Source organism: Rhamphochromis longiceps, linkage group LG17 (genome assembly GCF_057381845.1).
Source record: "Rhamphochromis longiceps isolate RC_006_pf linkage group LG17, R_longiceps_female_GT1.1, whole genome shotgun sequence".
NCBI classification, from domain to species: domain Eukaryota; kingdom Metazoa; phylum Chordata; class Actinopteri; order Cichliformes; family Cichlidae; genus Rhamphochromis; species Rhamphochromis longiceps.
The window spans coordinates 39163389-39176898 of record NC_140573.1 but is presented as its reverse complement, the minus strand read 5'-3'; the positions used below and the strand labels follow the sequence as shown (position 1 = coordinate 39176898).

Here is a 13510-nt window from a genome sequence, read left to right as displayed (position 1 = left end):
TTGAACTTCACTGTTCTCAGAGCAAACTGTACAAACTACAAACTACTCTTCTAAATAGTTCCTACAGAGTTTGAAGCTGTCTTTTGGGTAATTATCCTGTGGTTAGAGGAAACTCACTCGACTCAAGCAGCATGTCATAGCATTGTGATAATCTTTGTTTTATCCAGTACCAATCCTCAGACTTTGGCCTCACACTCACTCTCCTTCATCTTTCGATATTTCTCGCTCCAGTGTGCTTTTGCTCATTCTAATCTTGTCCTGCTCTTGGTCAGGTCACATATGGCCTTTTCTTAACAACCCTGTGTAGAAGGCCAGCCTTCAGTAGTCTCCTCTTGAGTGTTGTGTCTGGTGTTTTGCATGTACTGTTTAATAGAAGTGCCAGCTGAGGACTTGTCGGGTGTTTTTTTTTTTCCAACCTAGAGAGTTTTAGGGTATAATACTGTGCAAAAGTCTTGATCTGTCCCTCATTTCTTGAAATGAGTAATTAGTTGCAGTGGTTTATTAAAACATGTGCAAACACACATGGAAATACAGGATGCAAGGCCAAAACAGAATCTGTACTGTTGTAAAGAGCTTGAACCTTTATTCTTCCAAAGTGCCTGAACTCTCTTGAGGAACTGTCGTGTAGTTTCTTTAAGTAGTCTTCAGGAATAGTTCTCCAGGCTTCTTGAAGGACAGCTCTTCTTTGGATGTTTGTTCCATTCTCTATCAAGATGATCCCACACTTCTTCAATATTGTTGAAGCCCGAGCACTGGAGAGGCCTGTGTTTATCTTTCCACCTATGCTTTAACTGCTTTTCAGATGGTGTTGCGTGGTTGATCAAAATATGACCAGTGATCAGTGATAACATCCATAACACCAATGGCTGAAATGCAGCCCCAAACCATGACAGAGCTCCTTTTAAATTGATTCATCGCTCAGTCCAGTTCTTGTGTAATTTGGCATGCCTCAGTATTTTCTCCCTGTTTCCCTTCCATTGAGGTCGTTTATGATGAGGCTTCAATAAACAGCAGTTGGATTAACTGAAAGGCCAGCCTTGTTGGTACAGAAATGCTATTTTATTTTATATCTTTAAATGTTCCATATATTCAACCAAAAAAACTGAGAACAAAGATACAGTTTAAAGTATAGTTTTTCCTTGACATATAACATATCTGTCACGTGAAGACACAACACTGGTTCATGCCAGTATTTTTATGCTTGAATTATTATTCCAGACAAACCAAAAACGTCTGAATTTTGTCAAGTAAAAGGACGGGAATGAAAATAACTGAAAGGGAGCAGAGAAAGTTCTGTCTCTCTTCCTGTTCTTATTACGGTCAGTCTGTTTTTGGAATTTTGGATAGAAGAGATCTTTTTATGGGATATTTTAAGACTATCATTAAACCCATTATGATGGACAAACCTAGCCACACTATTTGTTCTGTGACCAACAAAAGCTATTCCAACACAACAATCTGTTACAATAGCATGGCCACTGGAACACAGGAGTGATGGTCACTGTATTCCATTAAAAATCCTAGCTCCTTAATATTTATTTATATCTAATTTACACAAGTTATTAACACTTTAATGTTAGTTATATTGAAAAACAACCAACAAAAGGACTGATAGTATTCACAGCAGCTATAACAAAGCATATAGAAAAGCAAAGAGTAAACATGCCATCGGTTTTCTTCTTCTAAGTAAAGTGTTTTAATAGAAAAGTAACTCTGTCCTTCGTTACCGATCAGAGTTGTTAAAAATGTTCCTCTGTGCATGACTACCACCTGCTGTCTACCTCAGTCTCCTCCTTCCCTCTATCATCTTCCTCCTCCCTCTATCCTGCTATTCCGCTTCTGTCTTTCCACCTTTTTCCTACTGCTTCACTCGCTGTCACGTTCGATTTCATGAAGTTGTGACGTGTTGTACTCAGAAATATTTAATGTGTAACAAGTCCAGATGAAAACTACTGTGTAATGTCAATGGCAGTCCCATTGCTGATTTCCTTGCTCTCTGTTGTTCCCACCTGATTTTCAACACTTTGGGATATTTGATGATCGGGCCCTTTTCTTACCTCATCTTAATTATTTTGCCCTGCGTTACATTGCATGGTTAGCTCCTCTCCTCTCTCCCTCAATCTGTCTCTGTGTTCAGTATGCGGTGCTGAGAGGGCATCATTACGGAGCCCGTATTTGAGTCATTTTGATTTAAGCAGCCAGACAATGGCCTGTTGATTGAAGCAACCAGAAGGCAGACAATAGGGTTCTATGCCACATAATGCGCCACCATTTTTCTGAGCTCCCCGCTTTCAGAAAAGGGCCCCGGCTCTTCATTGTGCCTCTCCCGGAGGGAAAAAAATGGTGCTTGGGGAGGAGGAATATTTTCCCGTGGTATGTCATTATTTTGCAAATTTCTATTATCTCATCATGTTGTCTTCATTGTAATTGCAGCTAATTAGGAGGCTAGTTAGGAGCATGGGCTTTGAGGCTGGCTCGGCTGCTGAAAGGAGCCCACCGATTATGGCCCCGACAAGAGAGGAAGCAGGAGAAAAGGGGAGATTAATGCTGTTACCCAGGAGACACTGGCTTCCATCTGCGGGGAACAATGCAGTTTTGTTTTCTCCGGGATCCTGCTCAGATCAACAGAATGGGCTAGCTCGGCTCTACTCTGCTCGGCGACAATGCCCAATTCTGTCTTACCGGGGCTCAGGCAAACCCCCCCTGTCCTCTCCTTACCTACCCTCCCTACTCTAGTCACTTTACCTTCCCTCCTTTCCTCCTCCTCTCGCGTCCCTTCCCTCCGTCATTCTCGCCACCTTTCCTCCGTTCAGCAGGCCCTGACTAAAAAGCTTAGCACCCTCAGCGAGCCAGCCAGCACCAGTGACTGAGAGCTCTCACACACCCCCAGTATCAGATGAAAGCGGCGCAGTGTGTGGATTGAGTTCCCAGGTTGCGGGAGGTCGCGCCCTTGTCACACACAGAGCTGCAAGGTTTTACTCCCCAATCCCTGCCGAGCTCCAAAGCAGTTAATGAAATAATATACTCTGTCGCTTTTGCTCTTTCTTCTTCCCCTCGTTCTCTCACTCACCACACAGACCCCTTCCCACCCCTGCCACCTCCCTCGCTGAGCCGAGGCAGGCCCCTTGTCTCAGAGCAGGGCCCCCGCAGCCCCTAGACACCTTCTTTGCAAAGAGAGAGAGAGAATACAATGAGAGAGGGAGACTACTTTGGTACAGTACAAACACACAGAGGACAAGCAGGCTAGAAGAAATGAAAGGCCTTTGTCAGGCTTTGTCAGGGGGGAGAGGATACTGAGAAAGAAGGAGAAGAACGAGCGCTTATGGATAGAAAGAGAAAGCGACAGAGAGAGAGAGAGAGAGGCAGGAAATAGCAGACCGGATCACATGACTGAGAGCATTGTGATCCTGAGTGAGAAAGGTTTGGAGCAGAGCATCTCTCCATCTGGTCCAAGCAAAAAAAGGGAGACGGATAGAAAAACACACCCCGAGATGGAGAGAGAGGGAGAGAGGAGCGCAGCATGAGAGCAAACAGAGACAGAATGAGAGAAAGTATTGAGTTAGTGCCAGTGACATCTGCTCCCGTGGGCACAACAATAAAACTCCCTCTAGATCAGCCTCGCACTATACAATATATGTTCACACAATGCATCATTTTCAAAGGCACAAATAAATATGTGTGTGTGTGTTCGTGTGAATGAAGAATGCTCTTATGTTCACCAAGTGTGCCCACTAATCTGTTTAACATTCACCTACACACCGTCTAAATTGGATCTTTATCTTTATGGTGAATATATCTTTGAATACATTTTGTCTCCTTTTGTGGGAATCGGGGGTAAAATAGTTTTGCAGAGCTTTGAAAAGTTTCCTTTTTGCTTAATTGACAAATAAATTAGGGCACCTCGTTGTTCTTCACAGAAGAATAGGATCGTTCTGTGTGACTCACGCGTGGTATATGGCTGCTTCTACTCGACTCCAGATGCTTATTTAAATCTTCCACGTGCTTTTGTTTTATTAACGCCGCCGTCATTATTCACATATTCTGTTTTCACGCAATTTTCACTGTTTTTAATAACTCTGAACAGAGGCAAGTGTTGCGTGGTGTGGTATGAAACAGCCTACTTAAGCATCTTGTTTCTAAGTAATTATGGCTGAAGTTGTCCTGTTGATTTGACCCTTGTGAAATTTATACCACAATGAATAGTAAATAGCAGTTGTTTGTTAGTAAAGAATAAGGAAACCGTATGACTCTGATACACCGCCATATATAGATGAACAGACATATAGGATCTGAACATAGCAGCTACTTATCATGTTACTCAGAGCCAGCGAGACACTATTGGTCCAATTAAACCGTCTCCCTTTTCTATAGTATACAATGAAAGAAGTCCCTCTATAAATCCTCGCCATTTATTCTTTCAGATTTCTTGCCTTTTGTATGCGACAAACACTTTGTATATATTTTTTCCTCTTAAGTGTTTTTGGCCAAGGATCTGTTTTTGATTGGCTGAGAGATGATTGAAGAGAAAAAGAGTAATTTTTTTTTCCAGTTGGCTTTTGAAAAGTTGGAACTGAATAGTTGGAAAGTTATATGTACCTGAATCAGAAACAAACCCAACAAAACTTTAATCAAACGGCTTGAAATCCTAACAGATTCTGAAAGCGAGCAGACAAGGTAATCTTTGTTGTTTAGGGACCGCGGCGCACCCCTGCGCCATTTATCTTTGTGGGGAAAAATTTCTCCCTGTTGCGTTTAATGTGTAGTCAAAGTGGAGAGGGCGAAATGCTACTCTCTAATTTTGTATGTCATCTCTCTCCAAATCACTTCAAAGACGAGGCCCTTGCCAAAGATTTCCTCCCTTTTTCTCCTTGCCTTTTTCCTTTTCTCTCTCCTCTTTCTTTTGCGCCTTTGCTTGTTCCCTGAGTTGCTGTTGTCACCATCGCTCGGTGCCAGCAAATCGCGGGCATCTAAACAGCAGCACACAATGTCGTAAAAAGGCTCTAGAGTTTTACTTTCAGATGTCACTCCAATAGCACACATCTGCTACGTGCCGTGCATCTGCTAGGCTCTCCCGTCTCACAGAGCCGGGAGTGCTGATTGAACTGAAGACAGAAAACGTCCTCATTATCTCGGGCAATGAGCGAGCAGGGCTCCGCAACAGCCCTTTTAATGCATTTACTCACTTAACTGCAGCCCGGTATTGTGGATACGCACATACGGATACATGCATGTACACGCAAGCACACACACACACGTGTGTTGACATAAGGAATTGTATGTACATATATGAACACACAAACACATGCTGCCTCGGTGCCAAACGCCACTGTGTCATGAACAATAGTATTAACCAGCTTTTGTGTCAGTGCTTACTGAGAGCTATCCTCTCTGTCTCTACTGTGTCTCTGCTGGATGTTCCAGCAGCATGGATAAGGCTGATTTAGCGGACTACATGATTTGTCAGTGGGAAAGCAGACAGTGAAAGTCGACCAGGACAGGTGAATCTGCAACCTCTATGCCTGTGTTGACTCTAATGATCTTTAAGGGTAGGAATACGCCTTTGCTCGTCTGGTGGGAAGAACTTTGGCCTAACTTAAAGAGCTTTAATGCTTATAAACCTATAAAATCACCTACATATAACACTGCACTGGGCTGATGAAAGTCATTGATACGGAATGTTAAGGAGACAAATTGAAGCTAACCATTAAATACAACATTTTATTGTATTTGTTGTAAGTGACACAACGTCATTTTGCCTCTCTCATACCTACTTTATGTCAATGCCTGCTGCTAAACACCGGAAAAATATACGTTATGTTATTTCTCATTCATTATAGGAAAAGATAAAATAAAAACAAAATGAAAAAGAAAGCTATACTGCCTTTAACACATCGTACAACATTTGGAGGAGTATTCGCATTCCAAGCAGATTGCGCTTTTACTATCATCTGATTGCCAAATTCAAGGAGCAAACTGATATATTTCAATTCATTATTCAACATAAATGTCTGCACTGTGCAGCTTGCAAAGGAAAGTAAGAGCTGTTTACTGACCACCAGTTCTTGCTTCTTTGTCTGACATCTTGGATCGGGTCATCGCTCCCGCGATTCTAAAAAGGATCAGCTTTTATTTTTAAGATTATGTGACCCTGAATCATCCCTTAGTTATACTTCAGTAGGCTGGGGACTTCCCCTGCTACCCACAGCGCTCACCTCTTTTTCACTCCCCATGTATTGATATACCACTGCTGCATGTTATTGACTCTCTCTCATAATTTGATTTGTCCTCGTCACTCTTTGCTGTCCTTTATTCTCTTCACTTCTCGTTCCCTTCACCCAGATGGCTCCTTCTCCCTGACATAGCTCTGCTGAATCATTCTTCCTGTTAAAATGCCGTTCTCTCTTCCCTCCTTTGCCAGTTGTGCTCATAGGGAAGATGACTGATTGCTGGGGTTATCTGGTGTTATCAAATGTTACAGGGTTTTTGCACCTTGAGGGGTTGGTGTCTATTGTGAAAGATTAAAAACGCTGAATTGAATTGAACTGAACTAAAGCAAATGAGTAAACAAAACGGATTTTGTCTGTGGTTTAGATCATTTTCTCTGACTTAAAGATTGAGGTTGATAGGAGAAATCATACAACGTAAATCATGTTTGTCCTTTTGAGCTTCTGAATACAAGATGTGCAATCAGTGACAACCAATGAAATTTAGACTGGCACAATTGCTGGCCAATCAGATGTCAATAAATGACTTCCTCTCCTGCTCTGGCTCCGCCTCAGCATTTGGTAAATCCTGTTATCACCTTTTGTCATCGAGAATCGGTTCAAGCCCAATCCATCACAGAGCACTGTTCCACAGTTGACCAGAGCCTTGGCTTCTTACCCTCACCTACTGACGCAGTAGCGATAAAATGTAACTGTGGCAACCGTCGCTAGTGACAGACTTTAATAGTCACATTTCCAAGCCTGTTGTCAGTATCAAAATCGTTCCTTGGCCTCTGCTAAGTATGTCCTCGCAGCCCCTTCTCTGACTCAGTGTTGCTACTCAACGCTTACACTGTCCTCTCAGGTGTACCACAACTTCCTGATGTTGTATAGTTTGCACACCAGTTATTCAACAGTTCTCTAAAAGCTGATCCGTTGTTCAAATTCAGATTGTTAATTAAAAATCAATGACACACGTGATGTGTCACTGAGGCTGATTAGGTGGGGTTTATAATGCCGGGATGAGAGACTGCAGGAGCAGGGTAGTGTGCCAACACAGCCAGCTGAGCTCGAGTGTGTGTAACCTGTATTAGCTGGCTGGAATCAGCAAGGGTGAAGCTGTTCACCACGTTAATAGCTACAGAATGAACTGAGGACACGGTAATAAAGCGATAACAGGACTGGGTTGAGTAGGGGTGGGAGGGAAGGGAAAAGAAAAGAGTGGAGAAAAGGGCTGGATTAGGGAAGGATTAAACAAAAGAGAAACGAGACGGAGAGGGCAAAGAGATCAGGGTGATGGTTATGGTTAAGTGAGGATTGCAGATATATTAAAAACAGGAAACACTGTAGAGTGAGTGAGAGAGATGGTGGAGAGACTATGAAATGAGGGGGGAAACGCTCATCAGGTAGCAATAGTGGTGTGAATATATTAGTAACTTTAAAGGAGGGCATTTAGTTTGTTTGTAGAGGTATGTGGGATCCAGTGTGTTTGGCACTCGATCCAGCCTGAACAGCAAATTGAATGATGTCTTAGCATCTGCTGCTTCTATTTTAATCACCTGTACAATACTTGAGTGTGTTATTGATAAGATTAGATTAGTGGCAATCTAAAGCTTAAATGAATACAACGTTAAGCAAAATTGGCAACAGTGTTAAATCATTTTACAGGCAGATAGAAATAAATAATGGCCCACAGCAATAGATGATACGCGACCTTTTCTTTTGCCAAGTGTTCTCACTGCCCTGGCATTTTAGGACTCCTAAAATGGAGACTTTTGGAAATGTTCCTGACCTCATTTTAGTTTGAAATCGTGTTTTATTTGGGACGTGCAGAAAAGTATTATTAGAAGCATTATTAGAACAATGGGCACACACACTCAGGTTTACTGATGACTAAAAACCTTCGTTTTTGTCCCCATGACTACCCTGTACTCAAATGTGACCTGTGTTGCAGGTCTTTGTCATTTCAAACAAAGAGATCAGTGACCATAACTTCACCGCTCTTTCTTTATTTTCTATAACTTAAACCAAAACTCTCTGCTTCCTTTTTAGGCTGGCACTTACATGTGGTCTTCAGGTGTATGCATGCTAAAAGGCTCAAATTAGTGAGGAGGTAGCAAGTCTTCACTAGTGCAAGATAAAGAGATGTCAGGCGGTTGACCCTCTATAAGGAACAACTCCTTTGAAATGGTTGCCTCAAAGTCGGGGAGCAGGTTTGCACCACTAGCAGTCGGCTGTCCGTCTTCAAGATGCCAAGAGGGTGATAGAACAGCATTAACACGGTCAGTGTGCTATCAGTTTGTGTTTGAATGGGGTCATGTTGGGGATTTGTGATAATACAATAGTTACCTGTGAAATCAGAGTCAGAACCTCATAGATTTCAGAGAGAAATCCAGAAATTCCTCCACAAATAGTATCATAGTTGCTGCAGGACAATCTTGTTTTTGCATTTGTATAGGAATATAACCAGAATAAAACCAGCTGCCAACCAGTGCACCCTACTGAAAAGAGACACGTAGCAGATGAATTGGTGCATACTGACTCAGATAAATTGCAACGTGTTGGCGTGTCTGTGTTTGTGAATTTGGCAGTGATTATTCATCAGTTTCCACCAATCTTGTCTGAGACTGGTTGCAGCCAGACTGAGTTGGATCATGATTGTTTGCAGATGACATGTGCGATTGTCAATGATGTTGCACATTCAACCTGTGGGAGTTGGTCACTGGAACTATTTCCAGTCAGTCTCTAAAGGCAAAATAATTCAGTATATGACTTTTCCTAGTTGCAAGGAGGTTGCCGTCCTAGTTTTAGTTTTGTTTCACTGAGACATAAACAGTCACAAACCAAAGATCTAGAGACAGGAGTAAATGGAGAAGTAAATAAAGTTCATCAGTTTGCTAGCTACACCATTAAGATCAGGATGCGCTAAAAGAGAGGGGCACTACTTTTACAGCATCTTTAAAAAACAAAGAAATTGCTTTGACAAAAACATTTAAAAATATGATTGTTTTTTTTCCTTAAAGGTGCTGTGAAGCTCATTTGGATGTTCCACACCAGCCAATTGAGTTTAATGCTACAAATAACTTTGTTTAAAAAGAAAGCTAGTTGTTTGCACTGCAGTGTAGAATGCATACTCTATTTTAGAAAGTAGGCACATTTAAATGTTCGGATTTTTCCTCCTCATTACAGTGTGAGATTGATGGCAGAATAACTTATGCATACAAGACAAACAGTCCAACGAGCAAATTAGGCTTCACCTTATTGCCTTAAAGAGCAGAAAGACGCATTCCACATCAAGAAGAGCTGTTTTTAATGATAAATTCAAATGTTTTTATGTAAATATTGTTCTATTTACATTACAAGTGAGGGGAGTGAGTCCCCCGGTAGACAATTCAGAAGATAAGGTAAAGACAGATGAGAATCAGAACCTCTGGACGGGTTAAATGATTAGATTCCCACTCAAACACAACTGTGTGTGTATGTGTGTGTCCATGTCCGTGGTCTAATGACTGCGCTGTCTGCGGAGAGTGGAACACAGGAGGGAATTAGTCGTCATTGCATATCAAAGGCTTAGCCATTAGAGACACAGGGTAGGGTCTTCCTAATGAGAGGGGTACCGGTGTGTGTGTGTGTGTGCGTGTGTGTGTGGTATTTGGCTGGGTCACAATATATGCATACTTAGACACACACCTTCAAAAGCAGCATGGTATATACATATTGTGCTTTGTTACACATATTTAGATAGAAGGTACACCGAACCAGTCACCAAGCAAATGAACACATGCATATGCGTACACAAAGTCAGAGACATACACGGCCTTGCCAGCCCCTCTGGCAGGCCTCGCCGTGCCTCTCAGTGTGGCACGGCGTGGGCAGAGGTGCCAGCGAGATGCCAGGGCTTTGTGTGCCACGCTACATTAACGGCAGCCATCGCACGTACACAGTACACTGCATGCCCGGGGACACAGGACTCACACACCCACCTTCATCTATACATGCATCCCTATCTTTCTAACTCTTCCCCATATGTCTTTACCTTGTTCCTCTTCTCCCTTTATTTCCCTGTGTAGGTGCGTATGTGTGTGTATGTAGGCTGATTGGCGATGCCCTCTGTGCCATCTGCAGCAAGCCCCCCACCACACACACCCTTCCCACTCATCACAAGGATGGGCTTAACCATCTGTGTGCCAGTGTGTTCCCACAGTTTGAAAAGAAGGACTTGAGGGTGGGGGTGGGAGGTTGTAGTAAAAGGTGTTGGGGTTGCCACGGCAGACATTGGAAAATAAAAACGGCATGGCACACTGCATGTTGAGATTACATGAAGTGATATGTGAGCGCATGGTAATAATAGCCTATAATATCCCATGTATAGCTTGCAGTATTATTTGGATGAAACAAACGTAAGACCCTTTATTTTTACCATTTAAGCTTCAGCTTCCATACTTTCCAGGATGAGTTAAAGTGAGCAATAAAATATGTGTAAAGGAAATCGATGATATGGCTTAAAGGTAGCACACATTATTGCTAAGAATAGAAACTAAGCTCTTATGCTTACACGGTACAGAGACGAGAGAAGCAAGTAGCTATGATGCATTTTTAATTTTAACGATCATGCATTCATGTTGTAATTGTACTGTTTATTGTTGCCCATATAGGTAAGTCCAACGGCCGTGCTAGTGCTCACCATTACTGCAGGGAAAAGGTACACTGAGTAATTTTCCAACGCAGCTCACATGTTAGCTAGCTGATCAATGTTGGCTAATGTTAGCTACTGTTGTTGAGAAGTTTCCACGCTGCTGTTTCTGGGCCCAAATGCCTGTCTTGATACTCTATCAATTTTTCCACATTTAGCTTTTTTTCTTGTTTTTCAAAATTAAAGTTTGCCTCTATTTTCCAGGTTCTCCAATTTTCTGAGTTGTCAAAAGTAGTGTTACACTGATTTCTCAGGAAATTGTAGAACAGCTTCCAGGGAGACAGCACTGCAGTATTTTTAACTCTTAGAAATCCACAACTAAAATTTAATGATGTCTTCACATCTAATCTTTTTGTTTTGGTGCATTTGAAATCTTGTGTCTTTGCCCTTTTTATGTTTCTAATTTCACCATATTTGAATCTTTCTTTCTTTCTTTCTTTTTTTTTCTTTTTTTTTGGCTGAGAGTTTTTTTCTTGCAGTTTTAACCTCCTAAGACCCGAACTCTTCCACGACATGCATTTTTAATTTCTCTTTGATATTTGGGCATATTGTGGCCCAATGAATGTAAAAACAAAAGAATTACCAGATTTTTTTTCAACCTTATTTTTGTTTTTAAGAAAAATAAGAGGATATTCGTTTAAAATTTTGATAGAACAGTAGCAGTATAATGCACTCGTAAGTGGATATCAGGCCCATGTAGAGCAAAATTGAGTATTTTAGTCTAAATAACCCAAAATGTGATGTCCACATATGTGGACGCCAGGTCCTAGGAGGTTAAATTTCTTTATATCTTCAGGATTTTGCTGGGCTGTCAAAGCACTTTGTAAACACAGCTTTTGAAGGTGCCATATATAATGGGATTAAAGCAAAGTTTTACAAATAAAGTTGATTTAGGCTGTGTGACTTGAATCTCCATAGTGATGGTGATGGAGGGTATAAGTACCAAAAGTTTCTAATCAGTTAGTCGCTTCACCAGTTTGTGTAACTTTACATATCCTGCTTTGGGTTTCTCCATAAAAAGCCAGACTACAACTAGAAAGCAGCTATTTATCATCTTTTCCTTTGACCCAAGTGTCAAAGTAGCTGTGCTTCTTCTGCATGTCTGTAGTAATGTTTCAACACCTTAGGATTAACTACACATCTGCACTGGCCATAGATCTGGTCATTATTAAAATCTGATGTAAATAGTTTGTATGAAAAGCTGTTCTCTGGTAATGATGGTGTGTGGGTGTAAACTGCATGCTGGTTTACGGAGGCCGCTGGGCCGCACGATGTTTAGGAAGCTCACCACAACTGGTGTGCCCATGGGCCAACTGGCTAGGAAAGATCAAGTAGTGCTGCTCTTTTTCTCAGATTTCTGAGCGACTGTTATCTGTCTGTCGTCGTCTTAGCTCTCCGTGCCCGTGTCTTACTTTGGCATATTGTCAGAGCTCTTGCGCTTGTCCTCTTAGCCCACCTGTCCCTCTGCAGACGGCGCGCACTCTCAAACACTTCTGTCTCTTATTGTTCTTTTTCACATATAGTAGTGCTGATGAAAAAGAAAACTCTGTCAAACCTCACACTCAGTCTGCTATGCGATAAGATTAGATTTATTTCTCCAGCTGTGACACAGAAATTGGAAGTGGATTATTTAGTAAGAAAAATGACAGAATTAAATTAAAACTAGTAGGCGTTATTGTTAAGCAAGGAACATTGGGGGGGCTTAAATATATATATAGGCTCAGCATAGCCCTCAGGCAGTGGATAGCACAGTCTCTTCTTGTTCTCACCAATGGACTTAAAAACACACATTTAAACAGCCTTCCAGGACCACAAAGCCTGTGTAGAAAATCAGAAAATCATTTCCTCTTCACTCTAGATTTCTCTCTCTTTTCTTCTGTTCTCTCTGTCGTCCCCCTTCTTTGCTTAGAGCAAGTACACAGGGGGCTGCCAGGCCGCATCAATCTGGGGCTGAGCTTGTGCCTTGACGTGGAGAAACACAAAGTGCAGAGATTTGGTGCATAAACATGTGCTCTTAAAAACGGCTGAAGCGAGCAAGGAGAGGGAAACTGTGCCAAATCCCCCCATTCAGCCTCATACCCAAGGAGGCAACATCCTGACAGCTTTGAGCAGGGGGAAAAAGTAGGGGGGGAAGAATGAAGAAGAACGAGAGAGAGAGAGATAACAACTGAGGGGAGAGATTGTGATGGAAGAGGCGGGAGAAAGGGATGAAGAGGTAAAGTCAGCTCCTGGGGATACAAACAAAGCGTAGAGTCTAAAAGTGTTAGATTTATGCTGTTTTTTTAATATTTAAAAGTATTTTACTGTGTTTTATGATGAGACTAGAAATCAGCCTCTAGTTTGACCTGTCACATCTGTCAGATTTGAAAATACTTTGGGCAGAGAGTTGCTGTTTTCTCCTGCTTCGTCTCAGGGATGTCATCCGCTAACCTAATCAGAGTTGTCTCAAGCCTTAAACTCCCATTCAGACCACCTGCACGTGCACATTCTCTATGTTAACACAGCAAAAATTTACCTCCGTGCCCAATTGACCGTCATGTTGAGAATCGTCATTGACAATGAGAGCTTGTTTTCCGACTATGACCTAAAGATCAAACAGTATTCGAGGGTGGTG

The 13510-nt window shown here is 41.9% G+C and overlaps 1 protein-coding gene across 1 annotated transcript in view; it reads left to right on the top strand.

The window, feature by feature from the left end:
- Positions 1 to 13510, top strand: part of sox5 (SRY-box transcription factor 5) — a 161903-nt gene that overhangs the window by 44913 nt on the left and 103480 nt on the right. The window lies entirely within an intron of this gene.